The following is a 22491-nucleotide window of genomic DNA, read 5'->3' as shown; positions in this document are numbered from 1 at the left end:
GCCGTAGTTCTTCCCATTGGTACTGGCGTGTCTTCCACATCCTTTTCAAACATGGCCATTGCTTCACCCCACCACCTTCTCCTCAGCATTGCCAATGCCCTCCATTCAACTGGAGGGTTTCAACCCCTGATGATACAGTGTCCTGTGGCACAACCCTACCCTTGGCCCCGCTACCCCATTTCACTTCCATCTGTGGGTCGCACCCCCTTCAAAGGCAAACTCCCCTGGAAAAACTGTGTGCACTCACTAACTGAATCTTTTCCCTTAACCTTTGAGCTGTTTTAAATCAATCTTTCATCTCTAGGGGAGTGGCTTTGCCAAGGGTTATCAGTGGCTGCCTCCCCGTCCAGTGCAGGTACCAACTCTGGCTGTGTGCAGATTCTCTGAGGTCTTTGTCACAGCCAGGAAATGCTTCTTGAGATAACTCCTATTCACTGGACTTCCCCATTCCCTGGCATGTGCTAGCACCTAGTACTGGATAGTCCCTTTCTAGGCGAATGTCTTCACCCTTAGAGCCTTAAAAACCACCTGTACAACAGCAGAAGCCACATTTTCATCTCCTTCCCTGGCCTCCTTCCTGAAGGATGTGCTTAATTTCCTAATAAGCATCTGCATTTGGATGAGTACTGTCTCATAAAAAAAATAAAATAAAATAGACAATTCGTGATCTTCCCCAGATTGGCACAATGTCAATCCCATCCTTCCACACTGGAAAAATCTCATCATCACTCCTAATTTTACTCTTTCATATACTATATTCTAGTAATGTGGCCTTTCTTGGACTCGGTATATCCATGATCTGATCTGGGCCAGGTCACTTTCTACCTGGCATGATGCTTTCAAAAGACAAGCCAAAATATGCCACTCTTCCACTAGCCTCCACAATATCTTCCAGTTCCCTCAGAATAGCATGGTCATGTGACCAATATAGCCACCCAAGTAATCTGCCCTATCTGTTGACCCTCCCCGGCCCCCATAATTCCTTCTCTGACCTGTTTTTCTCTGTTCACTTGAATCTAGTTCATGCTTTACCCTCAACACATGCCCCTTCCTAATAGCCCATACCTGCATGACTTGCTCCTTCTCTTCCTTTAGATCTTGTTCATAAATATCCCTCTACCCTCTGAGGGATATATTATAAAAAAAATAGAAAGGAAGGAAGGAAGGAAGGAAGGAAGGAAGGAAGGAAGGAAGGAAGGAAGGAAGGAAGGAAGGAGCCACCTATAGCCATTTTCTGTTTTCCCGACACTCATAGCTCTTCTTGCACTGTTTTGCTCCCGGGTCTGTCTGTGAAGTGCTTTGAAGAATACCTAGCAGACAGTAGCTATTCAGTAAATGGTTTTTTATGAATAAATGAATAAAGATAAGCAGTAACTGTTCCAGAGCTAAAATGGAATAAAACTATGTGGTTAGTTTTAATTTCTATACCAAAATTAATACACTGTCTTCAGAGGCCATAAAATCATAAAGTGTAGCTCTGCTTTCCTAGACAAATAGAAAACCAGGTGGGTTACCATTTCTGCAGAAAAGACAGCTGACTTGAACCCTGATTATCCTCTCCCGATTCCTGAATCTTCACAGACTCGGCTGCAGGAGTAGAAGAGAAACTATCACCTAGACCACCGAGAAAAGCAGCGTTTTTAAACTTTAGACTAACTCAAGGAATGGTCCCTTTTAAGCTGTTGTCATTGTACCAAATGAATAAATAAATAAAATGTAGTTTTGGGACACGCGGAGAAGACTCTTCATTTGTTTTGAGAAAAAAAAAATGTTTAAAACTCAAAGCGACAGTCAGAGACCTTCTGGCAAATGTAGCTTCGAAATGCCTGGCGACATTTGGGTCTTAATCCTCAGTGGTACGAGTTCTGAGGCCCCTCTGGGCAGCCTTTCCCACTTGTATACACTCAGTGTCAGTGAATGCTCTTACATGAAGCTTCATTGTAAGATACTGACACATCCCTTCTATGGATTTATTGTTTCACCAAGTCTTATAAAGAGCACACCTTGTAGTTGAATTTGTTCAACTGTGTATTTATCTCCTCCCTTAATAAAAAAAAGGGTTTTATAAAAAATACAAAAGAAGGCACTGAAGGGCTGTAACTGAAGCAGCGTGACAAAGAAACCGCTGTCCCTCTTATTCTGTGTCTTCTCGCAAAGATGCTGAGACAAAGCATAGCCAGGGGACCTGCAGCACTTAGTTGCAGATAGCTGAAGTCCTTTACAAAAGAAGGGTTCCAGGTATAGGTAGGGAACGTGAAAAAGAGGCTCAGAAGAGCCCAAAATGTTACAGTAAGTGAGAAAAATCTAGAAACCAAAAGCTTCCATTGTTAAAATCCAATACATTTTTTAAAAATAACTTTTCAATATGATGTACATAATATCTTATTATTAGGTTTCTTTATACCTGTATTACAGCAGTTTGACTATATGCTTCCATTTGCCACAACGAACTCTGTCCATGTTCTGTGACAAGAACAGCTTGGGACAGGCCTGATTCTCCTCCGGAAATAATTACCTTCTTCCCACTCACTTTACCAAGTGAAGTGATAAGGATACGTTGATAGAACTGTGGCTTGACCAAGGTTTTCAACCCTTCACCAGAGGCTGAGTGTCCCCAGGTTTCCGTTTCCTCTCAGCCAACCTAGTAAAAGAGGTATTCAGAGCTAGAAGACATTCCTGGAGCAGAAGGACAGAGTAGTTGCTCATAGTTGGAACCCAAATTAGCAAAATTACCACCTGTGGAGGCAGAATGACCAAATGGGATGACGCCGTGAGTTTTCTGACCATCGCTTACAGACATTCTGTGCTAGCGACCCAGCATGCTGGTGTTCACATGTACCTGCACTGATGCTACTAGACACCTGCTTCTTTCAGCAAATGTTCCCATCTGGTCCCACGTAATGTAGGCAGCCTTTTCCTCAAACTTCACGAGACTTGGGTCTTGAGTAGGGGAGCCTTCAGTTTTGACTTTGGCATTTCACTGGCTAGTGAATTCCAGGAGAACACGGGAGCACAGTTCAATGGGGACGCTGCAGGTCCTGACTTAAGTCAGCACAGAAATACACTGCCCTTCTCAAAAGTTGTGGTGAGAAAACCTGACGTCATCCTCTCGCACTGGAGCCCAGCATGTACTTACCCAGGGGTCTATAACTCAGGCTGGCCTCAATGAGGTAAGTGGTAGTAGCCTCATGTAACATTCCAGAAACTTCTATATGTGCTAGCACCATCAAAAGGTAGCCATGCTGTGAGACAAAAGTCACCACAAAAATCATCATAAATTGTCAAATAAAGACTGATTCCCAGTGTTTTAAAATATGCTGAGTTTCTGTCCTACACCCAAGAGAAGTGAAAAGCAGCAGAAATTTCACAAATACTTTCAGGTGAAACTCCATGTTATAAGCAAGGTTTCCACATGAATACACATCTACAGACAATGCCTGGGGGACGTATCATGCAACTGGACCCTTTCCTGCAACTCCCAGCCTCGCAGATACCCTTAAGACTCACATTCTCACATTTGTGTCTTTGTTGTGTTTGATGACAATGTTTTCATGTAGGTGATATACTAATGGCCATTGGTTTAGCTCATCCAATAAAGCTATCTTAGTTACAGTCACATGGAAGAGGACTCCATTTTATGTTAATTTTTGACCAGTTCATTTGCCATTAGAGGCAACTATGATCTTACATAGCCTGCCAGTTCTACGCGTATTGGAGTAAGCAAAGTAGCCATTGCATTATCCGCTGCCTGTGCTACATACAGCCAGCTCCACACTGGATGCTGAAGCAGAAGCTAAGCCGCTGATGAGAAAATTACCCTTGCCCGCCCCCATCTATAATCCTGCCAAGAGCAACAGTTTCTTAGGCAGCTGAGATGAAGAAGGCAAAGGGACGGGAAACATGTATTCTCAGGCAATAATGGAAAAGTTAGTCTATTCTTGGACAGGAATGCAGAAACTTTGGTGGAACAGAGGGAAGTGTTGTTGTGTGTGTTTTTCTGAAGAGACACACTATATATTCACCCAAGATAAGGCCCTAGCAGCAGAGCAAAGAAAGATCCCACCTAAGTCTAGCTTAGAGCCCAAGGGAGTTTACTGAGGTTACTTACAGGAGCAGGGATGACTCAAGGTACCTGTATCACCAGAAAAGATCACATCCCTAGAGTTCAATTCATAACTAGCAGTTTGGCAGTTTGAGGGCCTTCATAGCTGTTGATGCTGAGTATGTAACCTCAGGGATGTTCTTATAAACGCTTTAAGATTCAGGAATGACCTAAGCCAAAAAGCTTCAGATATTTCCTGAGCTTTAGCAAGCTTCCCTCAAGAGAAAACTCTTCAGTATGGAGGAAATTGTTGTACAACAAAGGTTATGGAAGTTTGAAGAAGCGTCCTTTGCCAGCCTGTCAGAGCAGAGAATGTGGAGACCGTTGAGTTAGTCAGAGCAGCTGAAACAAAGGCCCAGAGGAAGAAAAGAGCATGTGGACGGCCACATACAAAAATAATGGTGAGGGGTTAAAATGACAAAGGAAACGCTGGTGGAGCAGAGAGTCATGAGCCCATGTGTGAATTACGTCATGTCTTCTGGGGCCTGTGTTCACCTTCCTCCCCGGCCGCAAGGGTTCCAGATACAGTGATAGCGCATCCTGGCTTCTGGTGAGAGAAGAACATTGAGTCTATTGATGGCATGTTGATGGGATGTGCTCCCAAGCCCCCACCCCACGAGGGGGTCACTTTGTCTGTAGATATGTGCATTCTTCTAGCTGCTGCTTTCAACACTAAGCACCCCATTTTTCTCAGGGAGTTCCAGCTTTGCAACACGAAACTACCCTGCTGTCCCACTGGCTCGAATGCTCCTAGCCATAAGACTAACTCAAGGGCTTATTTCAAAGGCAGCGTCCTGAGCGAGCCACTCTCCCCCCACGTAAGCAGGAATTTGGTAGGCTGATGCCATCATCCTGGACAGCCCATCACAACCTGAAGAAATGGGACATCTGGACACTTGTTCTTCTATTCTGCAGCAGGCTTTCCAGAGGGCACAGAGATCAAATGCCTCGGGTCAGAGAGGCAAGTCAGTCAGTGAAGTGTTGTTTTTTTTTAATAATATTTATTATTTATTTATTTACTTACTTACTTACTTATTATGTATACAGCTAGCCAGAAGAGGGCACCAGACCTCATTACAGATGGTTGTGAGCCACCATGTGGTTGCTGGGAATTGAGCTCAGGACCTTTGGAAGAGCAGGCAATGCTCTCCAGCCTCCCAGTGAAGTGTTTTTTATGTAAGCATAGAGACCTGCATTTTATCTCCAGAGCTCATGTGAAACAAAACAATAACAACAGCAAAACAAAACAAACAAACAAAATCAGGCACTATGCTTGCTTGTAATCCTAGCTCTGGGAAAGTGGAAAGAGGCGGATCTTGGAGCTCACTGGCAAACAGCCCGGCCTCTTTGAAGAACTATAAGTCAGGGAGAGACCCTATCTGAAAAATCATAAGGTGGCTGGCACCCAAGAAACAACACCCAAACTTGACCTCTGGCCTCTACGTGCACACACACCTGAGCACAAATGTGCACCCACAAACACAGGATACACACATACACATAAGAAATCAAGTCTCCAAAGCAATACTTTTCTCATGCTGTATTGGCACCGTAGCTACCATTTTTTCCTGTGTAATGCTTTCATTACAGAGGAGAGGCTGGAGGATGATTTAGCTGTGTAATGCTTTCATTACAGAGGAGAGGCTGGAGGATGATTTAGCTGTGTAATGCTTTCATTACAGAGGAGAGGCTGGAAGGTGATTTAGCTGTGTAATGTTTTCATTACAGAGGAGAGGCTGGAGGATGGTTCAGCTGTGTAATGCTTTCATTACAGAGGAGAGGCTGGAGGGTGATTTAGCTGTGTAATGCTTTGAGAAGAGAGGCTGGGGATGATTTAGCTGTGTAATGCTTTCATTACAGAGGAGAGGCTGGGGGATGATTTAGCTAGCCCACCTGAACCTTCTGTCCTTACCCTCGCACCTCACCTACACTTCAAACTCCTGGGTGGACTTCCTGCTGGAAACACACCCCTCTCGCTCCCTAAAGCGTTGCTATTCATTAGGGACCTGGGCCTCCTGTACGCTATGGCATGTCAACTCAACTAAAAGATTGCCAAGCCATTTCACTTTGGTCTTGAAGCTAATTTGGTAATACCTTCTAGTGTGTAGAAAAGCTTGTAAAAGCACACTCAGTTCCGGGCGGTGGTGGCGCACGCCTTTAATCCCAGCACTCGGGAGGCAGAGGCAGGCGGATCTCTGGGAGTTCGAGGCCAGCCTGGTCTACAAGAGCTAGTTCCAGGACAGGAACCAAAAACTACGAAGAAACCATGTCTCAAAAAATTTAAAAAAAAAATGAAAATTTTTATCATTTTATCTGATTCTACCATTTTCTTCATATTTCCATAACATTTAAAATGTTCTCTCTGGTGTTAATTTTCATTTGTAGTTTACCCTAGGTCCTTCCTCCATTATGTATAAACAGCATAAAGACTGATCAAGAGAGAACTTGCCCAGAGTGTCTGGCTAAATGTAGGGACATAGCCCCACCCATTGGGGGCGTGTTCGCCTCGGGCTAATGTTAACGGATAAATCTGCCGGGCGTGAGCCCAGCAGCCCTTTTTTCTTTTTGGGTCGGGGGCAAAATAGCCCGACGTTGGGACGCCAAATGTGGTGGCGCAAATGAATGTAGACAGATTATATAGATATATACAGCTTTAATAAGGAAATAAACTTACAGGACCACAGGTTCCCACGGTGTACCGGAAAAGCGGAGCAAAAGAAAAAAGGGCTGCTGGGCTCACGCCCGGCAGATTTATCCGTAAACATTAGCCCGAGGCAAACACGCCCCCAATGGGTGGGGCTATGTCCCTACAGCTAAGGGCTCTAAGTAAAAAGCTACTTCTGTTATTACCATCACACCAAAGGGAGAAAAGTGCCCCCGTCCTATGAAACAAGAGAATGTCAGCACACTGAGTGAGCTCTGCCAACCTCTGATTCTGGCTCTTGACACAAGTAGGGGTCAGACCAGCCATCCCTGCCTGCGTCCATCCCCTCTTGCGTCTGGATAGGAGCTGTATGAACTTGACCCACAGCTGTTTTTAGAATGTACCCATAAGACACAAGAGGAAGTTTAGAGGAATCATTACTTAAAAGAATTATTATTAAATTATATATATATATATATATATAGAGAGAGAGAGAGAGAGAGAGAGAAAGCTGTGTGTTTATATATGTGAGTGTATTGTATGTTTTGTGAGTACATATAAACCTATACGTGTATTATGTGAGCATATGTGAAGATGTATATATATATATGTATATGCATATGAGTGTGTATGTATGTGCCTTTATATTGTCATATATGCTCTTCTAAGTAACCAAGATGAAAAGTTTCCCTGCCCTCATACATTTTAAAACACCAAATAACTTGGCTGACTCCCTGTTGTTTGGTGCATGTTCCATCTGGAGTCTTGGAGTTTATATTTTTGCTACATTGCACAGGAGCCTACTTCACCTTTTTAAGCTTTAAGTTTGTTTTTTAAACATAACTCTACTCCAACGAAAGATACTTTACAAAAAGAGAAAAGAGCCCAATCTTCATACTCAATTCCACCTTTTCAAAACAGCAGCTTTGAAGGCAAAACCACAGTTTCTCCCACGATCTTTCTTCCTCCAGCATTCCCAGTAGCGCGGCAGCTGCAATCTTGAAGAGAGTTCACAGTGACAGCAGACATAGGTTAACCTCGAAGGTCCGCTACTGAGACGCTGTTTTCTTCCCTCACTCAGTAGATGTTTCGAATGTCAGTGTCTGGGGGCTCCCCATCTGGAGCAGGTCTCTCTTGGTGGCACTGTCTCTGCTCAGCTAAAGGACTGAAATGCTCACAGGCTTCCATTGGGCAAGAGTCTATAAAGTTGGCGTGTGAGTCGGTGATAAGGACTAGGGGGCTAGAAGCTGCCTCTTGTCATCTCCAGAAATGAACTGCAAAAGAATCTGTCTGTCCTCAGGTCCCCAACCCAATGGAAGGAACACTTGCAACTCTCTTTGCTTTCTAGAGTGAGTGTCAGCTAGAGACCCTTTGTCCTGAGAGCAGGAAAATGACTTGCTGGGAACTTAGTGCCTAACCTGCCAGTGCTCACTACTTGTTGGGCCAAGTAACTCAAGAGGTCAAGAGGCTGCAGCAGGAGAGGAATGCAGGCTTGGTGCCAGATCACCCAGGTCTGAACTCCTTCCGTTTTACCTGACTCTTCATAGACATCCAGCTGTCTATCTGGCAAAACACAGAGCCATTTGTACCCATGGGTGGCAAGGCAAAGGTCATGGCCTTGTGTAGGGTGGATCTTGCAGGTGTCTCAGAGAGAAAGAAGCACGTACGTGTGCTTTCACTCCAAAAAGAGCCTCCTGAGTAAAGTTTTCAAAGACGGGAAGATGCTAGGGGAAAGACAGAGTGTAATCCCAGCTATACTGCACACTTCTTGAAGAAAGCATGGCTAATCCATGCCATGGTTGCATTCCACTGCAGCCCTGAATGTACAGAGGAGCTCATAGTCTGCTCCAAAAACCACAGAGCTGCAGGATCAGCTGCAGTGGCCTTGGCTTCTGATTCAAGCCTTACTTGGCTCTCTGAAGAGCCTCCTCTCCTCAAAAGCCTGCCTCCCTACCCTAAACATCTCATAGTGTTTAACCAAAATCCACTTGGCCTGCTCCAATGCAGGAGGCGACTCCAGGTTGTGAATGAAGGGGGCATGCTATTTGGGCATATTGTGCTAATCGTGCCACTGACTCTTGGTCAATCTGAAGAATTACACTCTGTGTTCACACACACATTTAGGGCTTTCTGGGGAGGACAGGGCAAATGAGGTTGACATTTCTCAGAGATCCACAAGACAAAGGAGCCCTTGGGTCATCAACTTGTCCACCCGGGATTGCACCATCTGCTGGTTTCTGTCCATTCCTGGAACTCCTAGCTCATAAACAGCTGACATGAGCCTCCTCTGGCCCTGACGCTGCTTTCACTGGTGACCTGCTGATCAACAACACCGAGCCACGCTGTTTGCTTATCCGCAACAAGGACCTCATAATCTTCGCTCCCGTTTTTTATGTCCACCTCATCAGCTTCCCTCAGCAGCCTGCAAATTTTCAAGCTGTGGCAGAAAATAGCTCAAACAGTGCCTGAAAATGATTAACCTAAGGACATTAAAGAGACACAAGCTCATAACAGAAAGATGCCCTGTGGAGTATTGTGTACACTTAGGTACATTCAACTGGAAAAAGTGGTTAAGAACAGAGCGCTTTAATTGACTTAATTTAAACTGGGATGACTCAAGCATTATAAACAAAAGCTTTCTGTGTGCAGCAATAGCACTCAATTAGATTAAATTGCCTGGTGATTAATTAATTTAGGACAGTGCTCACTGAGAAATTGCCATCGATACACATCTGTCAAACCAATTTGCCACAGATTGTCAAGCCTCTGGGGTCTGGACAGTACAAATCCAGGGACACTCATTCAGTAAGTGACCCCTTGCTCTTTTAATTTAAAATTCCATCATGGCCAAATTTCACAAACTGCAGATGGAAAGAAAGAGTAGCTCATCTAGCTGGCACGTTAGCTCTTGGAGAGGGTGTTGTGCTGAGAAGAAAGAGTCACAGAAACTGAGAGTATACAAACACCAGTGATGTTCTGAGCAGTAAGTCTAGACAAGGTTATTTCATTCTACAGCAAGCCCACGGAGCCGACGTTATTCCCATCTTGCATGGGTAGATAATTAGAGCTCACCTGGGCTGTCTTACAAATAATATCCAAAGACTTGTCCATGCTCAAGGACCCAGCCCCGGCAAACAAAGGACAAAGCCAGGCCTCTCCTCCCTGGTGTCACGTGCTCCAAAGCTTTGTGTGCATGAGTCCTAGTTCATTAGATGCCTTGGGTTTTGAAGAAACATTCCAGAAAGGTTAACTTCCCTTCCTTCCTAACCATATTCAGCAAGTTCACAAGGTGACCAGACACTAGGCTAGAATTGAGGAACTGTGGGTTATTTGCCTGCGGATTTATGTGCCACACTGAGGGAAAAGACTGAGGAGAAATTGGAGCTACAGTGACCAAAAGCACAAGATTAACTTGTTTTTTTTTTTTATTTTTCCATTCAAATATTTACACTTCCTTCCCTCCTCCCAATCCCCTCCCACTCCCCCACTTACCCTCCTCCCTCCCCCTCCCTGCTTGAGAGAGGGCCAGGAATCCTGCCCTGTGGGAAGTCCAAGGCCCTCCCCCCTACATCCAGGCCTAGGGAGCTGTGCATTCATATAGACTAGGGTCCCAAAAAGCCAGAACATGCTGTAAAAACAAATCCCAGTGCCTTTATCAATGGCTTCTCAGTCAACCCCCATTGTCAGCCACAATCAGAGAGTCTGGTTTGATCACATGCTCATTCAGACCCGGTCCAGCTGCATTTGGTGAGCTCCCATTAGAACAGGCACATTGCCTCAATTGGTGGACCAACCCCTCGCAGTCCTGACTTCCTTGCTCATCTTCTTTCTCCTTCTGCCCTTCAAGTGGACATTGGGAGCTCAGTCCATTGCTCTGTCTCTATCTCCATCCATCACCAGACAAAGATTCTATGGTGATATTCGAGATAAAAATCAGCGTGATAGTGGGGCAAGGACAGTTCAGGCTCCCTCTCCTCTGCTGTCCAAGGACCTAGCTGGGGACATCCCCTTGGACACCTGGGATCCCCTCCAGAGCCAAGTCTCTTGTCAACCCTAAAATGGCTCCCTTAATGTAGATATCTTCTTCCCTGCTCCATCTCCACCCTCCCACTCCCCCAAGCTCTTGCCAGTCCTTCCCTTCTCCCTTCCCTTCCCTCTCCCCACCAATGATAGCCTATGCTGGAGAGGATGTGGAGTAAGGGAAACACTCATCCATTGCTGGTGGGAATGCAAACTTGTGCAACTACTTTGGAAATCAGTGTGGCGGTGTCTCAGGAAATTGGGAATCAACCTACCTCAGGATCCAGCAATACCACTCTTGGGAACATACCCAAGAGATGCTCAATCATACTACAAAAGCATTTGTTCAACTATGTTCATAGCAACATTATTTGTAATAGCCAGAACCTGGAAGCAACCCAGATGCCCCTCAATGGAAGAATGGATAAAGAAAGTGTGGAATATATACACATTAGAGTACTACTCAGCGGTAAAAAAAAAATGACATCGTGAATTTTGCATGCAAATGGATGGAAATAGAAAACACTATCCTGAGTGAGGTAACCCAGACCCAAAAAGATGAACATGGGATGTACTCACTCATAATTGGTTTCTAGCCATAAATAAAGGACATTGAGCCTATAATTTGTGATCCTAGAGAAGCTAAATAAGAAGGTAAACCCAAAGAAAAACATATATAGATCCTCCTGGAAATTGGAAGCAAACAAGATTGCTGGGCAAAAGTTGTGAGCATGGGGGTGGGGGCAAGGGTGGGGGTGAGTTTGGGGGAAGGAGTAACTTGTAAGGAGAGGTCTATGCCTGATGTGGGGGCAGGAAGTATTGGGATATGAAGTCCTACAGGTCCAAAAGCCAACAGGAACCTCTTGTTCTTCAACATATGGATAATGGACACGTGATACATTGACACATTTGAACTCTATTCAGCAGTAAAGAAAAATAAAATTATGAAAATTTCAGGAAATGGATGGCCCTGGAAAACATATTAAGCAAAAGTAACCCAACCTCAGGAAACTAAAACCACAAATTATCTCTTAGGTGTAGATCTTAACCTGTTATGTATAAATGCAAATGGGAGGTGTATGTGTGCATGTATGTGTGTGTGTGAGAGAGAGAGTGTCTGTGTGTGTGTGTGTGTATAAAGCCTAAAAATCTATAAAGGAGATCAAGAGAGGATAAATATAAGTAATGAAGAAAGATGGGGTAGACAAAAGGGCACATGAAACACAAGAGGATTGGGGGTGGGCTTGCAAAAAGGGATTGTGGAAGCCATGATTTTCTAAAGGTAAGGGGGAGAGAAAATGTGCCAAACAAACCAAAAGTCATGATGATATCTCTTAATACCTTGCACGTTAAATTTTAAAAATACATATTTTGAAAAGTATAGATCTTATGTTAACCATTCTTGCCATATTGTTAAATAAAATACCAGCAACACTTGCTACTCAAATGACAATTTTTGTTTAGGTGAAATAGACAAAGATTACTAGGCTGTATAATTGAACCTATTGTGCCCTTTTCAACACAATGACATGTGTGAGGTGCTTTGTAGCTTGGAGCACCTCTAGAATATTAAATACTATTCTTGTATGTACATGTTCTTAAGTTATGGTTCAAGAGTTTGAAGAGAAGAGGAGCAGAATTGCAATGATGCTAAGCCCTGGTTTTTCCTGTTATCCATGGTTAGGAATGACAGCTGAGCACAGACTTTATGGCAGTGACAAAGTATTTTAGCAAAATAACTTAAGGAAGAAAATATGTTTTCTCATAATTACAGCAGTTTGGGTCTATTGTTGGAAAGGGGGGCTCGATGAAGCACCTCACACCATGACAACCATGGGCTACTTCCTCCTTTTTCTTTTATACCATTTGAGTCTCCAATCTTCAGGATGGTGTCAGTTAACACAAGTCTTTCTCCATAGTTACTCTTCTTTGAAAAAGACCCCCAGATTCACCATGAAGTGTACTTTATAATCTCCTGGGTTTCTGTGAACAGTGGATGAAGTCTTAAGTGAATGTGTATTGTTTGACACAGGCATAATCACACAAAGGACTCCAGTGCCTCAGACTGGAGTGACAAAATGACAGAGCCTGTCCCTGGATGTGGCTCAGAAGGATGGCTAAATCTTACGCTGGTCCACGTATAATTGTTTCTTGATCAACGTGTACATAAAGTATCAACTACTTCTTCCTACTCCCAGATGTTTACAGCTTGAGACTGCCACTCTACAGAGATCTCCTCCTGAGACTAGACTTGCCCAGCTATATACCATAAAGCTGCCTCCTTGTTCAGTTGTAAATGAAGGTGGATGCTTAAAAGAAATCCCACACTAGCTCAGAATTGAGTAATAGTCGGTTATTTATTTAAGGGTAGGCATACAAATCAATATCCTCTGCTGGAATGGAGAATAGCAACCTAATTCTGCAGCTGGAAAAAAGACTTGACACATACTTTACATTGGCATAAATAGTATAAGAGGCCATGCCCAAGTGGGCAGGTAACTTAATGGTTACTGGCAGTAGGAATTCCTATAGCACCTTCCCCCTTTGTTCAAATAATAGAGTTCTAAACCTAATACAAAATTATATACAATAAGAATAAATATATCAAGCAAGAAACATGTGATAAATGTTTTAATAATTATCCTATCATAATGAGTTTAAGTTTTGTATAATAAATAACTTGACCAAGTCATGAGAGGAAAGTAACTACAACTATCTAGTCTTCAACCTCATGTAAGATACGAGAAGGGAAATAATATTACTTTAGTAAGCAGGAAGTGTAATTAAGTAACTTTCAAAATTGTACAACAAATGACAGAGATAACAGGCTACCTAGGCAATCACCCAAAGTCTCATTTGCAATGTTGAATCAACCAACTTTGGATAAGCCCTAGAGAAACTGACAGACCATTTTTAGAGGCAGGAAATTTTTTAGAACCGTCTTACCTTGTCTTGGCAAGATTTGACAGTCTGTTTTCTTGTGTCTTTTAAAAAAAAATATTTATTTATTATGTATACAATATTTTGTCTGTATGTAGGAGAGAAGAGGGCACCAGACCTCATTACAGATGGTTGTGAGCCACCATGTGGTTGCCGGGAATTGAACTCAGGACCTTTGGAAGAGCAGGCAATACTCTTACCCACTGAGCCATCTCTCCAGCCCTTCTTGTGTCTTTTTTATCCATTTCCGGATACCATGTACCTTGTCAGTGGTTGAGGCATGGGCAATTCCTTGCCCAAAGGCCAATTGTGCCAAGAAGAAAACAAACTGCAAGTGGAGTATCTTCAGTGCTCAACATTCTCTCAGGAATAGATTGGTGCTGCCAGGAGCAATTGTGTCTCACGTCAACAGAACCCTAAGTTATTTAAATGCCATGTTCTACAGCTCTTTGAAGTGGTTGAAGATTACCTATCTATGCAGAATACAATCTCTATGTATCTAAAGAACCTGATTAATCTAAGTATGACAAACATAGATGACTATTGACCTATAAATCTTAATACCTATATAACTTAAAGACTAGGACTTCATATTAGAATATTATACAATAAACAACTATGCAACAAATGAGGACAATGACCTCAAAATATAAACAATGTATAATTATCTTGATCAGAGGTAGAAATATACATAGCAATATGATAAATATATCCTAAAATTGTATCAATATACAAAAATGTTTTAAGCAGAGGTAGAAGCATGTATATATACAATATGACAAATTAACTTTGCCTAGGTATACAAATATTGTGGATGAAAACAGAAACATATTAAATATAATTTAAGTTTATATTAATATACAAGAATCTATACCAATGGAAATTGCCAATAAATAATAGCTTACAAGCATTCACTCTATTACTCACTATTATTATTAGTGTGAGTAAGCTCACACTAATCTATTATCCCATCCAATTTTCCCCCTTTTTTCCCAAAGAGATCCCTGAGCCTACAAAATTTCCCCCCAACCCCCAACTCTATACCAATTATAATCAACCCCTAAATGATATCCCTAACCCTGAGGACAAACTTTGTTGGGAAAGGGGATGTCATCTTGTAGAATTCCTTCCAGCTGTCATGGGGGCAATGTTCTTTCTATGGGATCCTATGAAAGTAAAATGATGGTTGAGTTTACATCATACAGTCAACTACAGGTGTACTTGAGTTGCTGTTGTAGTTGGTGCTCTTCATCAGAGAGAATACAGCCCATGAGATCCTAGCTTTTAATATGTGTCTATCCTTCCTTCACTTCCTTGTTGTCCCAGTTAGCTTTGTTCCTGAAGCTGTTCAGAGCACAGTTTCTCTTTATCAACTCAAGGTCTTTAGAAAGTAGACTAGGATTTCTACTCCTGGGAAATTAGAATATATACCCTTGACTCAACTCCTCTGCTGAACACAACACCCCTGTACTCTAACATAAAACAAATACATTTTGTATAATATATAGTATTGTATAATATATAGTATAATATATAGTATAACACAGCGGGCCCAACCTGTGCTTAGGTCCATAGGAGCCTAGACTTCTACCTCATGAGGTTGCAACAACAATATAATAATAATAATAATAACAACACAGACATATACAATTGGTCACTATTTTGAAGTGCTCAACTTTAAATGAGACATCAGTTATCATACCCCGTCCCCTGACTAAAATTCTCAGATGCCATGTCATAAAAAGAAATATTAGTAAGTTAGACTTCATCGAAATCAAAACATTTTGTTTGGAAAACTCCCATTAAGACGATGAAAGCTAAAAAGTAGGAGAAAACATTTGCCAAATATATATTCAGTAGAAGTCTGGTATGCAAAGGTGTCAGATCACAAAAGAAACATATAACAGACAACAATGAAGATCCAATTCGAAAATGAATCAAATGGGGCAAGGGAGATGCCTCAGTGGAAAAGAGTACGCAACAAGCACTCAGAAAACAAATAAATGTGTTTTTAAAAACAGAAAATGACCAAAGATATGCAGGTGTCGAGTAAAGGGAAAGATATTCAGTACATTGGCCTTGGAAAATTCTCATTAGGGGCTGGAGAAATGGCTAGTGGTCAAGAGCACTGGCTTCTCTTTCAGAAGACCAGGTTCAGTTCCTAGAACCCACATGCTAGCTCAACACTGTCTGTAACTCCAGTTCCACAGGACTAATACCATCTCTGGCCTCCCTCAAAGGTCGCCAGTTACGCACTGGGTACACAGAAATACATTGCAGGCAAAACACCTGTACCTACAAAATAATATTAAAATTAAAAATTATGATTAAAACCAAAATGAGGTGTCACTATGTATATTTCAGAAAGGCTTATTTTTTTAAGTCAATATCAAATTTTAGTAAAGTTGTAAGAGAAAATGAAGATTCATTTTTGCTGGGAAACAGTCCCAAAATTTCTAAAAAAAAAAAAAAAACCTTCTAAATATTTAACCAGCAAATAATTTACAACATTTTCATTTTTCTGGAGAAAATAAAAAGATGTATGTTCACACAATGAAGTACATAGTAGCTTTATTCTTAACTGCCAAATACTGGAAACTTTCAGGTCTACATCAAAGTCACATCAGCTGCTGCAGGCTAGCTATCCCGTGGCACACTGTGCAGCACGTCAGCTGCAGAATAGCTATCCTGTGGCACACTGTGCAGCATGTCAGTCAGCTGCAGGATAGCTATCCTGTGGCACACTATGCAGACGTCAGTCAGCTGCAGGATAGCTATACCATGGCACACTGTGCAGCATGTCAGTCAGCTGCAGGATAGCTATCCCGTGGCACACTGTGCGGCACGTCAGTCAGCTGCAGGATAGCTATCCCGTGGCACACTGTGCAGCACTTCAGTCAGCTGCAGGATAGCTATCCCGTGGCACACTGTGCGGCACGTCAGTCAGCTGCAGGATAGCTATTCCTTGGCACACTGTGCAGCACGTCAGTCAGCTGCAGGATAGCTATCCCGTGGCACACTGTGCGGCACGTCAGTCAGCTGCAGGATAGCTATCCCGTGGCACACTGTGCAGCACTTCAGCCAGCTGCAGGATAGCTATCCCGTGGCACACTGTGCGGCACGTCAGTCAGCTGCAGGATAGCTATTCCTTGGCACACTGTGCAGCACGTCAGTCAGCTGCAGGATAGCTATCCCGTGGCACACTGTGCAGCACGTCAGTCAGCTGCAGGATAGCTATCCCGTGGCACACTGTGCAGCACGTCAGTCAGCTGCAGGATAGCTATCCCGTGGCACACTGTGCAGCACGTCAGTCAGCTGCAGGATAGCTATCCCGTGGCACACTGTGCAGCATGTCAGTCAGCTGCAGGATAGCTATCCCGTGGCACACTGTGCAGAACATCAGCTGCAGGATAGCTATCCCGTGGCACACTGTGCAGCATGTCAGTCAGCTGCAGGATAGCTATCCCGTGGCACACTGTGCAGAACGTCAGTCAGCTACAGGATAGCTACACTGTGGCACACTGTGCAGCATGTCAGTCAGCTGCAGGATAGCTATCCCGTGGCTTACTGTACAGACGTCAGTCAGCTGCAGGATAGCTATTCCTTGGCACACTGTGCAGCACTTCAGTCAGCTGCAGGATAGCTATCCCGTGGCACACTGTACAGCACGTCAGTCAGCTGCAGGATAGCTATCCCGTGGCACACTGTGCAGCAGGTCAGTCAGCTGCAGGATAGCTATCCCGTGGCACACTGTGCAGCACGTCAGTCAGCTGCAGGATAGCTATCCCGTGGCACACTGTGCAGCATGTCAGTCAGCTGCAGGATAGCTATCCCGTGGCACACTGTGCAGAACATCAGCTGCAGGATAGCTATACCGTGGCACACTGTGCAGCATGTCAGTCAGCTGCAGGATAGCTATCCCGTGGCACACTGTGCAGAACGTCAGTCAGCTACAGGATAGCTACACTGTGGCACACTGTGCAGCATGTCAGTCAGCTGCAGGATAGCTATCCCGTGGCTTACTGTACAGACGTCAGTCAGCTGCAGGATAGCTATTCCTTGGCACACTGTGCAGCACTTCAGTCAGCTGCAGGATAGCTATCCCGTGGCACACTGTGCAGCACGTCAGTCAGCTGCAGGATAGCTATCCCGTGGCACACTGTGCAGCATGTCAGTCAGCTGCAGGATAGCTATCCTGTGGCACACTGTGCAGAACATCAGCTGCAGGATAGCTATACCGTGGCATACTGTGCAGCAGTGAAAACTGCTGACACATGCGAGTGGGGTAACTCGAGGGAATTCTCCTGAGTGGAAAAATGAGACACAAGATATGATAATGATTAATTTGATGTAACAACATTCCTAGATCACAGGCATCCAGGTTTTCAGTCAAACGTGTTGGGGAGGTGCCTGTGACGTCACCTTTAGATGGGACTTGCATCTCCACTAGTCTATCTTGAATAAAGCTAATGTTCTCTCATGTTTTAAATCACAATCAAAATGGTAGGCTCATACACCTGGAGAACAGGGCGACTGCCCAGATTTAAAGTCCGGACACTTAAGAGGAAATGGGTCATGGTTACAGAAGATAGGCGGGGATCCTTGTCACCAGGGGTGAACTGTGAACTGTACCTTGGCCACAGATTAATAACCTGGTCATGATATACATGATGTTATGAGGGGAACCAGGACAAAGCACACATGGGCTCTCTGTGTTACATCTCAGAACTGCATGCAGACTGGTGAATGCCTCAGAAAGTTTCATCTTTTACAAAGTACAGCAAAGTACATCTGCTTCATTTTATGGGGTCCTGGAGGGCGTTCTAGGTCACTACTCAGATGATTAAACCTCTAACATCTCTAATTAAATGTGTCTGTCACCCCAGGTTAGCGAGAAGTCAACTGTAAATAGTGTCCATCACCCCAGGTTAGCAAGAAGGAAGCTGCAAATGGTACCTGTTACCCCAGGTTAGCAAGCAAGAAAGCGACTCGTCATCTCCATCCCCACTTCTCCTAATCAGTTATATACAAATACCACTCTCTTTATACAGCAAATGTCCCCTGAGGTTTGTTACTTCTCTTTCTCCCCTACGATTTGTTCTGGCAGCCAAAAGCAAGCGTGAATGGTCACAGTGCTCTTGTAATTGGTCTCTCTTCTTGTTGATGCTCCCATCCAATCCACCCTTCACACAACAGCAGGGATTATCTTTTCATTTTATTTTGTTGTTGTTTTTTGAGACAGGGCTTCATAGTGGTCTGGAGACTCCCCAGGCAGCTGAGGATGACTTTGAACTTCTGATCCTCCTGCTTCTGCTCCCAGGCACAGGGATACAAGCTTGTGCCACCACAGCCAGAGTTGCTGAGGTTCTGGGGATCATATCCAGCCAAAGCTCTGTGCACACCAGGCAAGCACTCTGTCCACTGAGTTACATCCCCAGCCATCAGAAGTACTCTTAAAATGAACAGTGGACGGTAGTACTCCCATGCCTCTTCTCATGGTTGAATTCCCATTGTCAATCACGTGAACTCTCGCCCACTCCTGGGGTCTACACAGTCCGGGGCATCCATGGCTGCTGTCTGTCTCCCTGGTACTAAAACAGACCTCAGAATTCAGAAGACTGAGTCCTGAGTAGGAAAGACAGCCTCAGAGTCAGGTCCACCTCCAGAGGAAGAGCTTCCTGCTATCTGGGAAATTTGACCTCTGATGACTTTCTACTGTCTGTGATGTTGAACCTCAGGAACTTGCAAACAGGTTTCATGATGTAATTTAGCTTTCAAAATCAATCCTCATTTCCACGTCAAGAAAGTGCAGTTGGACAAGAGAACCAGGGAGGCCAGGAGGAGGACCTGACCTTCCGGACTGTGCTCTTCCCATGAGCCCTTGCCCTCTTGGTTTGGTCAAGTTTGCATGCATGCCTTTTGCCATTACCTGCACCTGACTCCATCAGCGAGGAATGCAGCTTCTCTGGGCCATTTCCTCCCCTCTCATTTATAGAGAAAGCAAAAAACTAATTCCTCTCACGCTACTGAAAGGAAAGATAACAAAGGGGAGAGAGGCAGGTGAGGTCATCAATTACAAATCTTGGCATTTCCTCTCTTAATTAATTATGTAACAAGAATGTGACCCAAAAGGTTTGAAAGTATAAAGCCAGGTCTGTAGAGACCGCCTAGTGGGTAAGAGCATTTTCTCTGCAAACAGAAGGACCTGAACACAATCCCTAGTACCCAGTACTGGTTGTGCCTGCCTGAAATCACTGCACGGGCACACGGAGATAGATGGAAACTAAGCAAGACTGCCTTGGCAGGGCAGCAGGGAATCTCGGAGTGATTATGGGCACTCAGTGCATAGACGTCGTTCCAGGGCAAAGTGCAAAAAGTCAGGCTTGCCTTCAGACTTTACCCCACAGAAGTCCGCAGCTCCTCTGTGCTTCCTGAAGCTAACTATATTCGCAGCTCACCATAAGGCCGGTCTGTGGTCTGAACTAAGCCACAAAAATCAACCTGTGCAGTATGCTTCTTCCATCCTCAACCTGCAGGTACTTCTAACCCACTCCCAGAAGCTGAATAGTCAAGATGAGCGGCATCTTGAGTAGGGGAGGAGCCATGTCTCTGGGCACCCGGCTGGACTCCCAGCAGCTGCTACAAGGAAGACAAACGCCTTTACTTCAAAGCCGACTTCAAAAGACAAAGGTAGAAAAGCCCATTAGGACAGCTCTCCTTCCTGTTATCAGCACAGGCGTGGTCTGTGCAGGGCCAAGTCAGCGGACAACGGTGGCCAAGACATTTCCTCTCTGGGTCATCCATGATGCTGAGGACAGGACGTACATGGGCCAGCACATCAAGGGGCGATGTAAGGCCTGGTGCCAAATCTGTGAAGATTAGACCACCCCATGCCCTGGAAGGGGTTAGCAGGAACTGGCCTGGGAAGGAACACTAAAGATTAAGGCCTTGCTATCAGCACTCGTGAGCCTGCCTTCAAAGACAATGCAGGCTGGGACCTCACTTCCATGTGAAGTCCAGGCATGAAGAGGCTGCCTCTCTTCTGTGGCGTGTTAGAGAACACAACCATGCTGAGCTCCACGGATGTCTGGGCTTTGAATTGAATTGTTTGCTTTCTAAAAACCGGGTGTTTCGCGTGTTTTTACCTCTCAGACATGAGGGCCTGAAGAGATGGCTCAGTGGGTAAGAGCACTTGTGAAAGCAAGAGGGCCTGGGTTCAAGTCCCATCACACATCCAGGCAGTGTAATCCCTGAGCTGGAGCAGATCTGGGGGGAATGCCTGGAGCTCACTGACCAGTCAGCCTCTCCCAGACTCAGAGCTTTCAGGTTCTCTGAGGTCCAGTCTCAAATAATGAGATAGAGGGTAACAGAGGAAGACACTCAACATCAATCCCTGGCCTCTGCCCAGAGGAGTATAAACACATATATACCACACACACACACACACACACACACATATACACATACACACACACATATAACACACACACATATAACACACACATATGTATCACACACACATACATACCACACACACACATATAACACACACATATATATACACACACATATGTATCACACACATATATACCACACACACATATACACACACACATATAACACACACATATGTATCACACACACATATATACCACACACACACACATATACACCACACATACACACACACAGGGTTGGAGAGGAAGGGAGGGGGAGAGAGATGGAAATGAGAAATGAGGAGAGGTGGGGAAATGGCAGACAAATTAAATCCCACTTCCTTCCCATCTTGGCATTCCCGCCCTTTTGCTGTTGCTTCTTCCATTCCGTCTGCTGTGCCCTCTCCTCCATCATTTTTGGATCAGATGTCATGGGGGATTCCTAGAAAGAAACAGGCTGAAGCCATATAAGCAGAGTTCACTGAGAACCCGAGGCTATCACACTAAGTGTACTCCCTCCCCCAGGCAGGGTCTCTCTATGTAGCCAAGACTAGCCGGCAACTCCCATATACTCCAATGAGCCTCCAGCTCACAGCCCTCTTGTGGTGGCAGTGCTAGCATTACAGATGTGTGCCACATCTGGTTCTGCAATCATATGTTAGAATACACTGAATTAATAACAACAACAGAAAGTGTGTCACCACCATCTATGGAGAACCCAGGTTGTGCCAAACACATGTCGTGTTATCTCCTTTAAGCCCCTCAACAAAACAAATATGTGTGTGCTTTTATCTCTTTATCAGGTCAAAAAAACAAGCAACAATACAAACCCAAGACTCAGAAAAGTCACAGTGATTCCCTTGCTTAAGGTGACCCTCAGTAAGATACTGTGATTCAAAGTGCAGCCCACACCTCTCCAAACCTCATTCAGGTGACTGATGTCTCCAGTCCTTAGCCCCAGAGCCCGTCTCTACAGCACAAGCCCACAGCCCCCGGTCCTCCGCAGAGCAGACTGCAGTACACCCTCCACACTCCTGCCGTCGTCTTTGCCACAACACAGCAAACCTCAGCTTCTCCAAAACACCCCACGGACTGCTCTTTTGCCACACTTACCAGCCCTTAGCACGTGCCTGCCTCTGGTTCTTAAGTTACACCTACCCTCACTTCTTTGCCGGCCAACAGGTCACCGAGGTAAAGGGCACACTGCTTGGAGTACCATCAATATTCTAGCCTCACCTCGGCTTGCTCCTCCTCCTACAATGTATAACCAGGCAGAGCCGAGGACTCTGGCTGGTCAGCAACTCATCCACATTCAGTCCAGGACCTGGAATTAAGAGGACAACTCCCCC

Source organism: Chionomys nivalis, chromosome 24 (assembly GCF_950005125.1).
Source record: "Chionomys nivalis chromosome 24, mChiNiv1.1, whole genome shotgun sequence".
NCBI classification, from domain to species: domain Eukaryota; kingdom Metazoa; phylum Chordata; class Mammalia; order Rodentia; family Cricetidae; genus Chionomys; species Chionomys nivalis.
Note: the sequence above shows the minus strand (reverse complement) of the source record.